Source organism: Micromys minutus (genome assembly GCF_963924665.1).
Source record: "Micromys minutus genome assembly, chromosome: 23".
NCBI classification, from domain to species: domain Eukaryota; kingdom Metazoa; phylum Chordata; class Mammalia; order Rodentia; family Muridae; genus Micromys; species Micromys minutus.
In genome coordinates, this window is record NC_137958.1 from 1,803,369 (window position 1) to 1,815,423 (window position 12,055).

The 12,055-nt window shown below is 43.2% G+C and overlaps 1 protein-coding gene across 1 annotated transcript in view; it reads left to right on the top strand.

Annotated features, from left to right (window-relative positions):
• Positions 1 to 12,055, top strand: part of L3MBTL4 (L3MBTL histone methyl-lysine binding protein 4) — a gene marked incomplete at both ends in the record, with an annotated part of 378,564 nt that overhangs the window by 352,609 nt on the left and 13,900 nt on the right.

The following is a 12,055-nucleotide window of genomic DNA, read 5'->3' on the forward strand; positions in this document are numbered from 1 at the left end:
AGACTGAAAATGAGAGACAGTGTTATTCCCTCGATATCCTCTCCCCCAGCTATTTGGGGAGCAAACGGGAGCCTGGGGCCTCAGATACTTGCTGTTTCCATTTACTTCAGGTGCATCTCCTTCCTCACCCCTGTTCCTGTCACCCCTCAGCTTTTCTTCCACACAGTCTCTTTCAAGTGCACTATTAAGAGCTCCAAGGAATGGTTCTAAATCTTCAACCATCACTACCAGCAGGGTTGGAAGGTGTCATGGCAACACACTCAACTTGCTCTTCTGCAAACAGGAGATTTAATAAAATTCCTTCACTCTCTAACTCTGTTTTTATTAAATCCCCACCGCCACACACATAAATAGTAGCAGCCCGCCTTTCAGAACTGACAGTAGTCTCGATGCCTGCTACCTAACCTTGTTTTATAATTCACTCACAGACTGGTTAGCCCGTGATAAGGTGGTCCTTCAGTACACCCTTCCTAAACTGTACCTCCATCCTGGCGTGGTGACTGTGCCTTCCCAGGGAGAGTAAGCATGCAGAGAAAATTACCGATTCTAAACGCAGTCATTCTCCACATCGTGGAAAGCAGGGTTTGCATACAATTATCATTTGGTTGAGATACAAGCTTACTGTGTCACTGCAAGAGGAATCCCTCACGAGGGCAAGGAAGGCCTTAATTTGCAGCACCATGTTCCCTCCTGACAGGAGCATCTTGAGGCTCCCTAGCTACTGCCTCACCAGCTTTTCATCTTCCTAACAGGCTGGCAAGTGAAAGTCCTCGAGCAATGTTCATCTTTCCTCCGAGAACCCAAAGCTTCAACCCATGTCCTCAAGTGCCCTTGCTTGTCACTTGAAAATCTAATATGTAGAGTTTAAAGTTGTTACTAAGAGGTAGTTACTTGGTAGTTGTATTTAATATAACTTGGATGTTCATTCCAAGGCAGATGTTTTAGGGGGAATGGCTTTCACTGCTCATCTTGGGTTGCTTAGAACCCGTGATGCTTTTGCCTCATCTTCCCCAGGTATAGATACATAGGCCTTGTTCTGCCCCGACTGCTCTCTTCCCACTTGCTTTCCTACCCTTTGCACATGGTACTTGTAGTGGATAGCCCACTGCCAGTTTCTTTTTCAAGCTAGTATAAATGCATAGACTTAATAAATGGATACTAGAAATCTACTCACATTATGAACTTCATTCTTCTGAACTGTTTATATGATGTTTATAAATTACTAACATGCATTGCGGTAAATATTAAAAAGTGGATTAACCTGTTATCTGTCCTTTGCCAGCTTCTGCAGGGCCATCTGGCACTTTGGGGATCTCTAACGTGGAGCTCCATGCGCCTCTAAGAACTCAGGTGCGGTTCACTCCACCGCCCCTGCAGCTTCTGTCCTGGGTAAATATGACTGCCATGACGCGATCCTTCTCTCCACTACTGGTACAGACATGACTCACATCTAATGACTTATCAAACAGATTTATATGTAAAATCTCAGTCCACAAACCCTCTACATAGTAAACTTACAACCAATGGACAATGATATAAACTGTCCATCTATATGAGATAAACAGACCCATTGAAACCCTTAGAAATAATCATAATAACCTCATCAAGCTAGAGATGCATCGAGCTTCCACCCTCTTCTCAATCTCTGCCTGCCTCCTCCTCTGCCACTCCTCCAGCCTCTTTCCTCACCTACTTCCCTACTGTCCAATCATGTATCACCTCAACATAAACTTATACATCACACTTTCTGTTTACTTAAAAAAAAAAAAACTTTACCTTTAAATGTGTATAACTATTACCACTTAAAAATATTCTAAATGACTATGTCTTCGCAAAGTTAATAGCTTGGGTAGGCTATAAAAATAAATTAGTCTTTAACTTTGTCAGAAATCTAAAAATAGCCAAATATCTAAAAACATAGGAAGCCTAAGACGGTTTCCAGAGCTGAGACGGGTTGTAGAAACAGATCTCCACTAGTAGCCCCTAGTTAGCAACATGTGAGAGTAAAGTCTTCAGCCTTCTGGCCCAGGATCAATTATCAAACCTTTGAAATGAAGAAATCCTGGAGGACTGACAATTTTATCTCAGCAAAGATTATTAGTCAACTATTCTACATAATGTGTCCCTTTCTGGACAGTATTAGTTTGTAGATGAAATCTGCAGTTTCTGCCCAGTGGCTGCCTAACCACAAAATATACCTCACCTGGAGGTAGAGAACCTCAATTTCTTTGTTAAATTCACCAAAGGGGAACTGTAAGGAGCAGATATGTCTCAACAAAAGATAAATAACATTAAATGTCATAATTTATGGATTTCTGATGTTTTGAAAACCATCTAACTATAAAAAGCCTTTCTGAATTGTTAAGTCTTGATTACTCATGGTCATTTTTAATTGAAATATCTCAAAAACACCCCTTTAATTGACTCAGAATCATGAGTTTGTTATCTGGTCCTTAACTAGCACTGTTTAATCAACTAAAATCAGTGTATAACAGCAGTTATAGGACTGGGTCTAAGCTTTGCATTTCCAAATGTGTTGTATATGAAAGTATATATATGAAAGCAATAATACTAATCTCAACTTTAAATCAATAAGAAATTATAACACTTAAAACCCTAAACCTGAATCAATTAAATTCTATACCACTGTAAAGATTATAACTTCAACTTTGTATCAATTAGAAAGATTTTTACCAATGTAAAATATGACTTTAGCTTAAGTTACCAAATGAAGATTATAGCTGCATAAATTAATCTGGATAATTCCTCCTTGTTAAATTATAATCATTTCTAAATTCTTCATAAAAAATAACCTTACAATAACCACATTCACCTCCCAAAGTCCAGGGTATTGGATGACGACTCTTCATAGCTCATTCAAGCTAAATATATGGGTGTTGAGAATTTAGAAGGGGAGAGGAATGAGAAAGCCAGACAGGCCTTAAGAAGGAAAGCCACACTGATGATTGTCGTAGTCTCTGGTGTCTGGAATCAGGCCAGTTTAGCATTCTGATGACAAGCTTTATCATAGCTGTACAACCTGTAATATGTAAAACTCTCAACAGAAAATATTTTAGTATCAGGATATATTTTGCTTGATCCTCTTGAATTTTGTTTTTCAGGTGGTCTACCTCTATCAAATTTGATCCATAAAAATCTGGAAGGCACTCCGAGCCAAATCATACTTTTAAATTTTTTTTATTTCTTTATTTTTCTCTCTTTCAACTTTATTTTTTAAAAAGAGGGATATATATACAGATTTTAAAGGCGTTTTGGCATAACACTATATGAATGTTTTTGTCAGTACTTAATTCTTTTAGAGGTTTGATAGCATGCATTGAAATCCCACTAGTTACCATAAGCATAAAGTACATGTAGGACAGAACGTTACATGGAAACAGTAAGTTTTCTTGGTGAGTATAGATTAAGCATAATGATCTATGAATACCAAAAATTGCCATAAGGCTATATTCTTAACTCTTGGATTATTAATGATTTAAGGTCCAGGTATACCACACTCTGAGAGGGTGCTAAATTCATCCCCAGTGATAGGAATCGTGAAGATGTGAACACCTTGTGAGTCACATCACATGGATAAAGGTAATGACTCTAAAAGCTGGACCCCACATTTTACACCAGGGGTGAGATGCTCTATGCGGCTAGCCCATGTCGTTATTGCTCTTGTTACCTGATTGGTTTGATTTGATTCTATCACCTATATATTTAGTTATTGTAGGTTTTTGTGCTTTTTTTTTTCTTTCAGAGAGAGAATGTACTTAAAGTTCCCTGTTCTGCTGAATGTTGATAAACTGGAAAAGGTCAGATATATTATTTGTGCATGTTGACATCTGTTTTATTTGTTTTGAATGGTAAAATCTGAACAGAATAACTTCATAAGGATGGAATAGCATCTCTGAATAGGCTTGAACCAGAAACTAAAAGTGTATAGAGTCTTTTGCATGTTATTTTTATTTCATTTCCAAACAAGTCAACTTTTTTAAAAACTTGTATAATTTACTTTTCCCCATAATTCCAGCAATTTCTAAAGAATAGACTAAAGTCCATAAAAATACCAAAAACATGCAATTTCATGTGCTTAAAAGGAAAGCAAGTCTTAATTTTATTTCTGTTCTAACATTTTCTGATCTTTACCAATTGCCATGTCTTCTATGATTAGCAGAAGACATGGCCAATGTGAGGAACCCAGAGGGCAGTATGGCTAAGAGAGGGGAGGGTGGGAGTTGGCTCATGCCAGCCTATAGGGGCAGCACATTTGATCTGTTCTGGGCTGAAGAGAACCTGAAAAGCAAGCAGATGAATCCCATTGAAAGCTAAGCTGAAGTGCATTGGGGTTCACTAGATACTGTTGCCATTGGAGTGTGCCAGATACAGTTGCTGTCAGGGTAGCCAGATAAAGTTACATCAAATACAGTTGCCAGGGGCACTGGCCTTACCCCTCTAGTCCTGATGAATGCAGTAGACAAGGCAAAGCAGCCAAGGCCACAGGAGGAGCAGGCCTTCCTTTGTGCCTTTGTGTGTCTGGCATTTCTGCAGAGCAGAAAAACCACGATGAATAAACAGGATTCCTACAGGAAGAAAATGGCCAGTAAGTGGTTTCTTTAGTGAATCTGCCCAGAATCGAAATATGCAAGAAGTCTCTAACCATCTTACTCCTAAATTCTGAATAGCTGGCACAGGAAGGTAGGATATATACCTAAGCAGGTACCATGGCTTCTTGTAACTGCCGCCACCCTACACCCCAGACACAAGCTTTGGAATTGAAAATGTTACACTGAAGTCATTTGTAGGCAATTAACTTGTCAAAGTTAATATGGACTTTTCTGCATGTTTATTTAAATAAAACAGTAGATATGTCAATTTTCTAAATACCTAATTAAGGACACCCCTTTTAAGGACTACTTTCAGACTGGAGAAGCTGTGTGCAGGGTGGTGGGCGCACCTGTACCTGAGAAAACAGGTGGCCTCCAAGACGTGTAGAGAAGTCACTTGGATCACAGACTGATTTCTCGCCTTCTGTCTGAGAACACGTCACCATGACCATGAGGGGAGCCCTTGGCTCCCTGTAGGAATCGACATGGCATCTGTGCTGATCTTGCTGCCAAGAAGGAAGGTGGTGCTCTGTGCCAAGGACAGACGAGAAGGGTGAGTCAAGGCTCCATCCCCCGGAGTGGCGGGCACAGCAGCTGGGATAGAGAAAGTGCTAGCTCTCACCCGGTAGACACTGCCCATCACTCTTCTGGTTGCGTGCAGTGCCCCTTCAGCTGTTCCTCTGATCCGGGGAGAATCCCGGAGTGTGGTTATTATGGAGAAAAAAGTCAGGCACTGTCCACAAGGACCTGTCTGGAATTCTGATACTTCCACAAATCTTCCTTCTTAAAGAAGAAGCGGCTCTGGCTTTTCTGGGAATGATGAGACCTGTCCCTCAGAGTGTCACTCCAGCCTCACACTTCTAGACAAAAAATGTACGAGACTCACTGTCAGACAAAAGGTTAAAGAGTGAAGATCCTGAGCCCGGTTCCATCTCTGCCATGCTTGCTCAATGTACTTCAGTTGGCATTTCATGGCTAAGATGCAAAGCTACCAGACTCCACAAAAGTACTGTTAGAGATGTGTCAGACGGTGACATTGTTCAGGCCTATGGATGCAGGAAGCACAGCTTGGTCCTCTTCCCTGGGATGTGTGCATCTGGGTAGGAAGTCGCCGGTGAGGAGGACAGCTATGAAAGAGCCGCTCGTGTTCACCCGTCAAATCAGCACTAGGCACTATTCAATCACAGTCTCACATTTGTGCACGGAGAAGGTTGATGTTGCGGAAGATACAGGAATGCATGCTGCACATTGATTGTAGTATTCAAAGAAGTAAATTAATAATGTCACAAGCTGTGCAAAGCAGATATTAAACTAAAAGGTCAGCCTTTGGCTATCAGAAAATATATTGTGCCAAAGTCTTCTTGGATGAGTAACATCAAAATTAGATGTGGAATTTTCCTGTGTTATTTTAAAAGTTATGATGAAGGGCTATCTTTCTCTCCAATAGCAAATTGAGGGTTGTGTTTGATTTCATATCATAAACAATCCCTGGTTTTTTTTTTTAGAAATGAATGCTCTTGCAAATGAGAGAGCACAGAATGGAGATTCACTGGTTTTGCTGGCTTGGCCCATGAGTAACTGCTCTGCACTGTCTGCCTGTGCGACAAAAGTCTTCAGGTGGTTCAACAGCACATTGAGTACTGGACACCTGGACTGAGGTCACCACGTTGGGTCTGTGACACACCACGGGCCTCCTAGGCAGCCCTGAACACATATTCCACCAGGAAAGACAAAAGCATAGCTAGGTAACCAGTGGCAGGGCCCCATGGGGCCACCTGGGCAGGCAGCAGTTCCAACCCAACAAAGAAAAGGCTGGAGAGAAGAGAGGCATGAGCTGGGACAACTCCAGGCCTCTGCATCTAAAAAGCTGGGGGATAGCTATTCTGGGATCCGGTACCCCTTTAAAGGTTATTTGCTGAAAGAATTGAAAGAATCAACTGGAACTCAGCTCTCAAGAATGGAAGCTGAATGCCCAGTGCCTTAACTTGCTGCTCTAGGGAGTTCACTGTGAGTGACTACCTCCATCATGACTCGGCCAGGTTTGGCAGTCTCTTCAAAAAAGCTTGTGCAGAGGGGGCAAGGGGTGCCAGGAAGCCTGCAGTGTCCCACACATCAGACAGTTTGCTGACAGCCTCCGAAGGAGAGAGAAAACAGGCTTATATTCCCTTGGAACTGGCGACAGAGAAGAGTGGGAGGAGAATCCGCACAGCCCTGTACTGCAGGGGACACAGAGCAGAGCTGGACGGCTTGCACAGGTCTCCCTGAGCAGCTGAGAACATGCCTGTTAGGACCAATGGCTGTGCAGAGATGCTGCTGTGAGGCTCCTTCAGGAGGGAGGGCAGTGTTGGGAATTCCCTTTGCTTAGTGAGGAGAAGCCTCCCAGGAAGAGTGAGGCATCCCCTTCCTCCTCAGATCAAGAGACAGGGAACAGAACTGTAAAAGTACAAGCTGGAGTCTCACATAGGCAGAGCTCCTTCAGGCTGGCTTGGGAAGAATGCTGGAGATTAGAGACAGAACCTGAGACACGAAAGGTCCCATTCTCTCCCACGCTTCTTCCCAGTCATCAGGGCCCAGATTGGAAGGCAGTTGTCCAGTTTCTCGTATTTGTGGTTCTGGTGTAGAATGAAAGACTCAGAGGAAGCAACTCTAAACCCGAGTGGTCCCTAACCTAGTTTTCCAAGACACCCTTTTAATAGTGTGAGGGCTATTTCTGGTTATCAACTTGACTGTGTATGAAATGAACTACAATCCAGAAATGGAGGTAACACCTGTGTTTCAGATCTGAACAGAGGCTGGAAGACAAGGCTTCTGACCTAGATCTTGACATGTAATGACATAGTATTTTCATACAGATCTTGAGGCATAGTGACCATGAAAAGTTTAGGCTCAAGCAAGGTAGTACACACCTTCAATCCCAGGAGACAGAGGCAAGCAGATCTCTGAGTTCAAGGCTAGCCTGAGGCAGAGCAAATTCCAAATCTGGGAGTAGTGGTACACACCTTTAGTCTGGGCCACACCTTCTGCTGGATGAAGGGAAAAGGAAGACTCTCTTCTTCACCTGCTTGCACTTACTTGCCAGCACATCTGTTGGAACCCACTTCTCCAGAGGAGCAGCTGAAACACCCAGCCTCATGGGACTGAGAAACTACTAGATTCTCGAATTTCTCATTCACAGCTGCCCATTGTTGGGTTAGTTGGACTACAAACTTTGAGTCATTACAATAAATTCCCTGGATATAGAAGGACATTCCATATGTTCTGTGAAGGTTTTGTGGGCTAGTTACTGTTCTTATCCCTCCACTTGGAGTCCTGCCTGACTACAGGAAGTGTGGCCACTTCAGTGACCACGTCCCCTACTGCTAAGAGTCCCAGACAGAGTCCCCCATAGATATCCTGGGGTCTCCCCCAACCCCAGGTCCTAGAGATGCCTCCCTACTTATGATTTCTGTTCTATCTCCCCTGGTCTCTGCACACCTGATCCTCCTGCCCCACTCCCCTCCCCCTCCTCTCTCTCACCCAGGTCTCTCCCTGCATTTACTTCCAATATCTATTTCATCCCCCATCTGAGTGAGATTCAAGTATCCCCTGTGCCCTCCTTGTTAATTGGCTTCTATGTGTCTGTGGGGTGTAGCACGGTATCCTGTACTTTATGGATAATATCCATTCATCAGTGAGCACATACCATGCATGTATGTACTTTTGAGTTTGGGTTACCTCAGTCAAGATGATATTTTCTAGTTCCATCCATTTGCCTGCAAAATTTATGATGTCCCTGTCTTTAATAGCTGAGTAATACTCATGTGTCATATTTATGTTCTTTCAATACCGTGTATCAAAATCCCAGACATACTATAGCACATCTCAATGTACGCCACACTGCAAATGTTCTAAAGCCATGTGTGCCTCCTGGCTTCTATGGCAGGCAGGACCCACAGTCTGGTTCTCTTGGTAGCCCCTTGGAAAACCTGGAGAGCCCCATGGACTTTCTCCCCTTCGCCGGTCATATCTCTATAAAACCAACTAGAGAGAAGTAACATTTTGTGAGAGATGATTGACAGCTACAGCTTCAAGGCACTGCCTCGGTGAATGCAGTGTCTGAATCCTACACAGGAACAGCCTGAGGAATGTATGCGTCACTTCAATGGCACACAGGGAGCAGCAGGTGCTGAGTGCCCGGCCCATTAACAACCGTGCTTGCCGGGCTCACTCTCCCACCAGGCACAGCCACTGTCTGGGAGACCACGTTTGTGCTGCTCGTGGTCTGTGTTGCCCTTTGTGCTGAGCAGCCAAGCAGATGGAGAAACGGAAGAGAAGATGGTCCAGCAAATCTGAACCATGAGCAGTCTTCAGGAGAAGCCAGCCAGCATGTCCCCTCTCCCCTCCAGCAGCAGTTCCCAAGGGAGCACAGCGCCATAAGCAACCATTCTCAGCCTGTGCTACAGAGCCTGGCCTGGGCTAGGGAGTCTCACAGATTACATGTGGATGGGAAACGTATGTGACTGAATTTCTGGAGCCAACTGCAACTTTAGGGTTCTTTTTTTCCTCTTTGTGGAGCACAGAACAAGCTAGGATTGGTTCCTCTTAGGTTGGCGAGGTTACTTGTGAAATGGGTCTCTGTCTTACTGGATTAAAAATAGCCTGAGGCCCCAGCCATGCCTTTACCACTTATGACTCACTTGCTTCAGTTTTGTTGTGTGAAGCTTTTGTGAAGAAACAGCCATATTTTTAAAAGAACATTTCCATAAAGGATTTCTCTTCCTCTTGTGGGAGTACAGCACAAGTGGGAAGGGTAAGCAAGAGGGACTAAGGAGAAAGTGGGGACCTACTTTCAAGCTATTTTCAGATTAATTAAAATCCTTGGACTCTGGTATTGAGGTAGAAGAGGGTGGTTGGGTGAGGGAGCACCTTCCTGGAGGCAGTGGGAGGAAGAGGGGGATGGGGTTGGGGAAAGGCGATAACATCTGAAATGTAAATACAGAGAATATTCAATGTTTTCAAAAGAAAAAAAAAGTAAAATCCTTGGACTCTAGATTTTTTTTAAAGGAAAGAAGCCTGCAGAATTGAGACTAAAACATACTATGTTCTGTGTCACAAGCCTGTGGAGCCTCTCACATGACGGTCCCCAAGTCACATGCTACCCACAACTGGATGGTACAACCATCTCTTGGATTCTTCAGAATAAAAGCCCCCTTTGGCTGCAGTTCTCTGAGACTGCGTCTCCCTCTGAGCAGTAGTTGCTGTCTCTGTAGGACAGCCAGTGTCTCCACATCTGTCAGTGCAGCACTGCTCTGCACAGTTCTGAGCCAAGAGTGCAGCCAAGCCTTTGGCTCTCTGGCCCCGGGCCCATTTAGATCCTGGGGTGAGATTTGGACTGGTTTGGGAACCTTGAGAGTGCTCCAGATCTCTGAGTGTCTTTATAAAATCATCAAACACACCATTCTAGTTTTTTTTTTTTTTTTTAACTGTGAATACTAACAAATGGAAGATGTAAAGAATTTTTCCAAATTTTTCCAGAAACAGCCTGACTGAGGTGACAATAGGAACATGATCACTGTTTCCTGAAAGGGAAGGTGTCATAAAAGCAGAGGTGATTTTGGTTGTTGTCTACTACCTGCTTCTATTAGATGGAAAGACAGAATACACATGCGTTTCAGTTTCTGGGACAGAGGACATTTTTATTAACTAGACTGTTGAGAACTCTCACAGGATGCTGCCTTCACAGTGTGATTCCCTGGCTTCTCGGGGAGATGATAGGGGCAGATACTGTGTGAATCTGTGTCCCTGGAAAGAAGCCCAGGTGTCAGCCGTGATTTGTGGAAACAGCGAGGTTGCCCTACCCATTGGATGAAGCAGGCCGGTGAGCCTTTCTTCTGTCTTCATGGTAACCATCCAAAGTGACTCCAGATGCAACGGTCAGCTGCTTTTGCATGGAGGAGGACGGGGCATGCATGTGCTGACCAATGACAGGTCACGTCTGGACATCACATGGGTCCGTGACGTCATCATTGTGTGCCCATCTCTGAGTGCAGCTGTCCTCTTCTAGATGAGCTAGTCTGCTCTACATCTCCTGTTCTAGATGAGCTAGCCTGCTCTACATCTAAGCTCTGATATGTAACCTGATATACTCTCAGCTATACATGTAAACTGTTTAGACTATCATAAGTGATGGGAACACAGGAGTATTTACTAATGGGTCGTATACAAAAGACAAAATTAAAATAGTAGGCAATCAGAGTTAGCTCCGTGAAATACTTGCATGATCACGGTGGTCTATCTGGCCCATTGATGACAGAAGTACAGTTATGAGCAACGTGGCTGTTCATATTCCCAATACCACCTTATGATTTTTCAAGTGCCAAGAGACGCCATGTTGTAGGGAAACAGCACTGGCTCTGGAAATCGTGAAACTCAGAATGTTGACATCTTGAAAATAAGTTTTCAGTGGACATTCCCCATCCCCAAAGTTTAACTTTATGCACAGAATTTAAAATAATGCACATCACCCTGGCTTTAAGAATCTGTCAAGAGTCACATAATCTCCAACACTGTAGGCCAAGTGCATTTTAGTACCATCAAGATACATCCACTCCAGTTTGCCTGGGGGAACCAATGTCCTGTTCTCCATTGACAGCAGCTACTATCATGACTCATTCCATGTTGAAGACAACCACACTGTCATTCCCAAGGTCAAACAGGTGTGAAAATCTAAACACAGGTCTCACAGTTCTGAATATGAAAGAATTTCTGCCTTTAGAGGGTTAAAACCAGCTAAACTGGCTTTGGGAACATTATATGACTTCATAGTCACCATTACAGCTATAAAAGCCCTTGTATGTTATTACAATAATGTGAAGCCTGACATGGACTGAGTATTCATAATGCACCCAGAACTGTTCTAATCACAGTAGCCTGAAGGGGCGTAATTCTAATATTATCCCATTTATGTAAAAAAAAAAAAAAAAAAAAAAAAAAAAAAAAAAAAAAAAAAAGCTGGATGCATAGGAATTAGCAAAAAGGCAAAAATAAAAAAGTTCTCCTGTTATAATGCAAACATGATAGCAGTAAGAAACGATGTTGTTTATGTTTGGCATGTAATTGGTCTGGCAAACACCCCTCCAAGCTTGGGGTTGTACATTAACAAATAGCTCTACTCCAGTGGAAATGCTAGACTCTGGGTAGGGACTGTACACCCATAGGCTGTATGCTTTCCCCACTATCCATGATAGACCCTCCTGTGGCATCTTACATCATTCCCACAGTTTTCCTGAGCATGCATATTAAATATGTAACACGGATTTCTCTGATCTTCACATAAGAACCTGGGTTTGATAAAGTCGTGCTGCTTTATTCAGAATCAGTAGACAACATCAAGGGTTCCACGCAGAGCTGGCCCACTCCACCTTTTTAACTCGAGGCCATCTTTTCTTCTAAGCTAATTAAAGTTA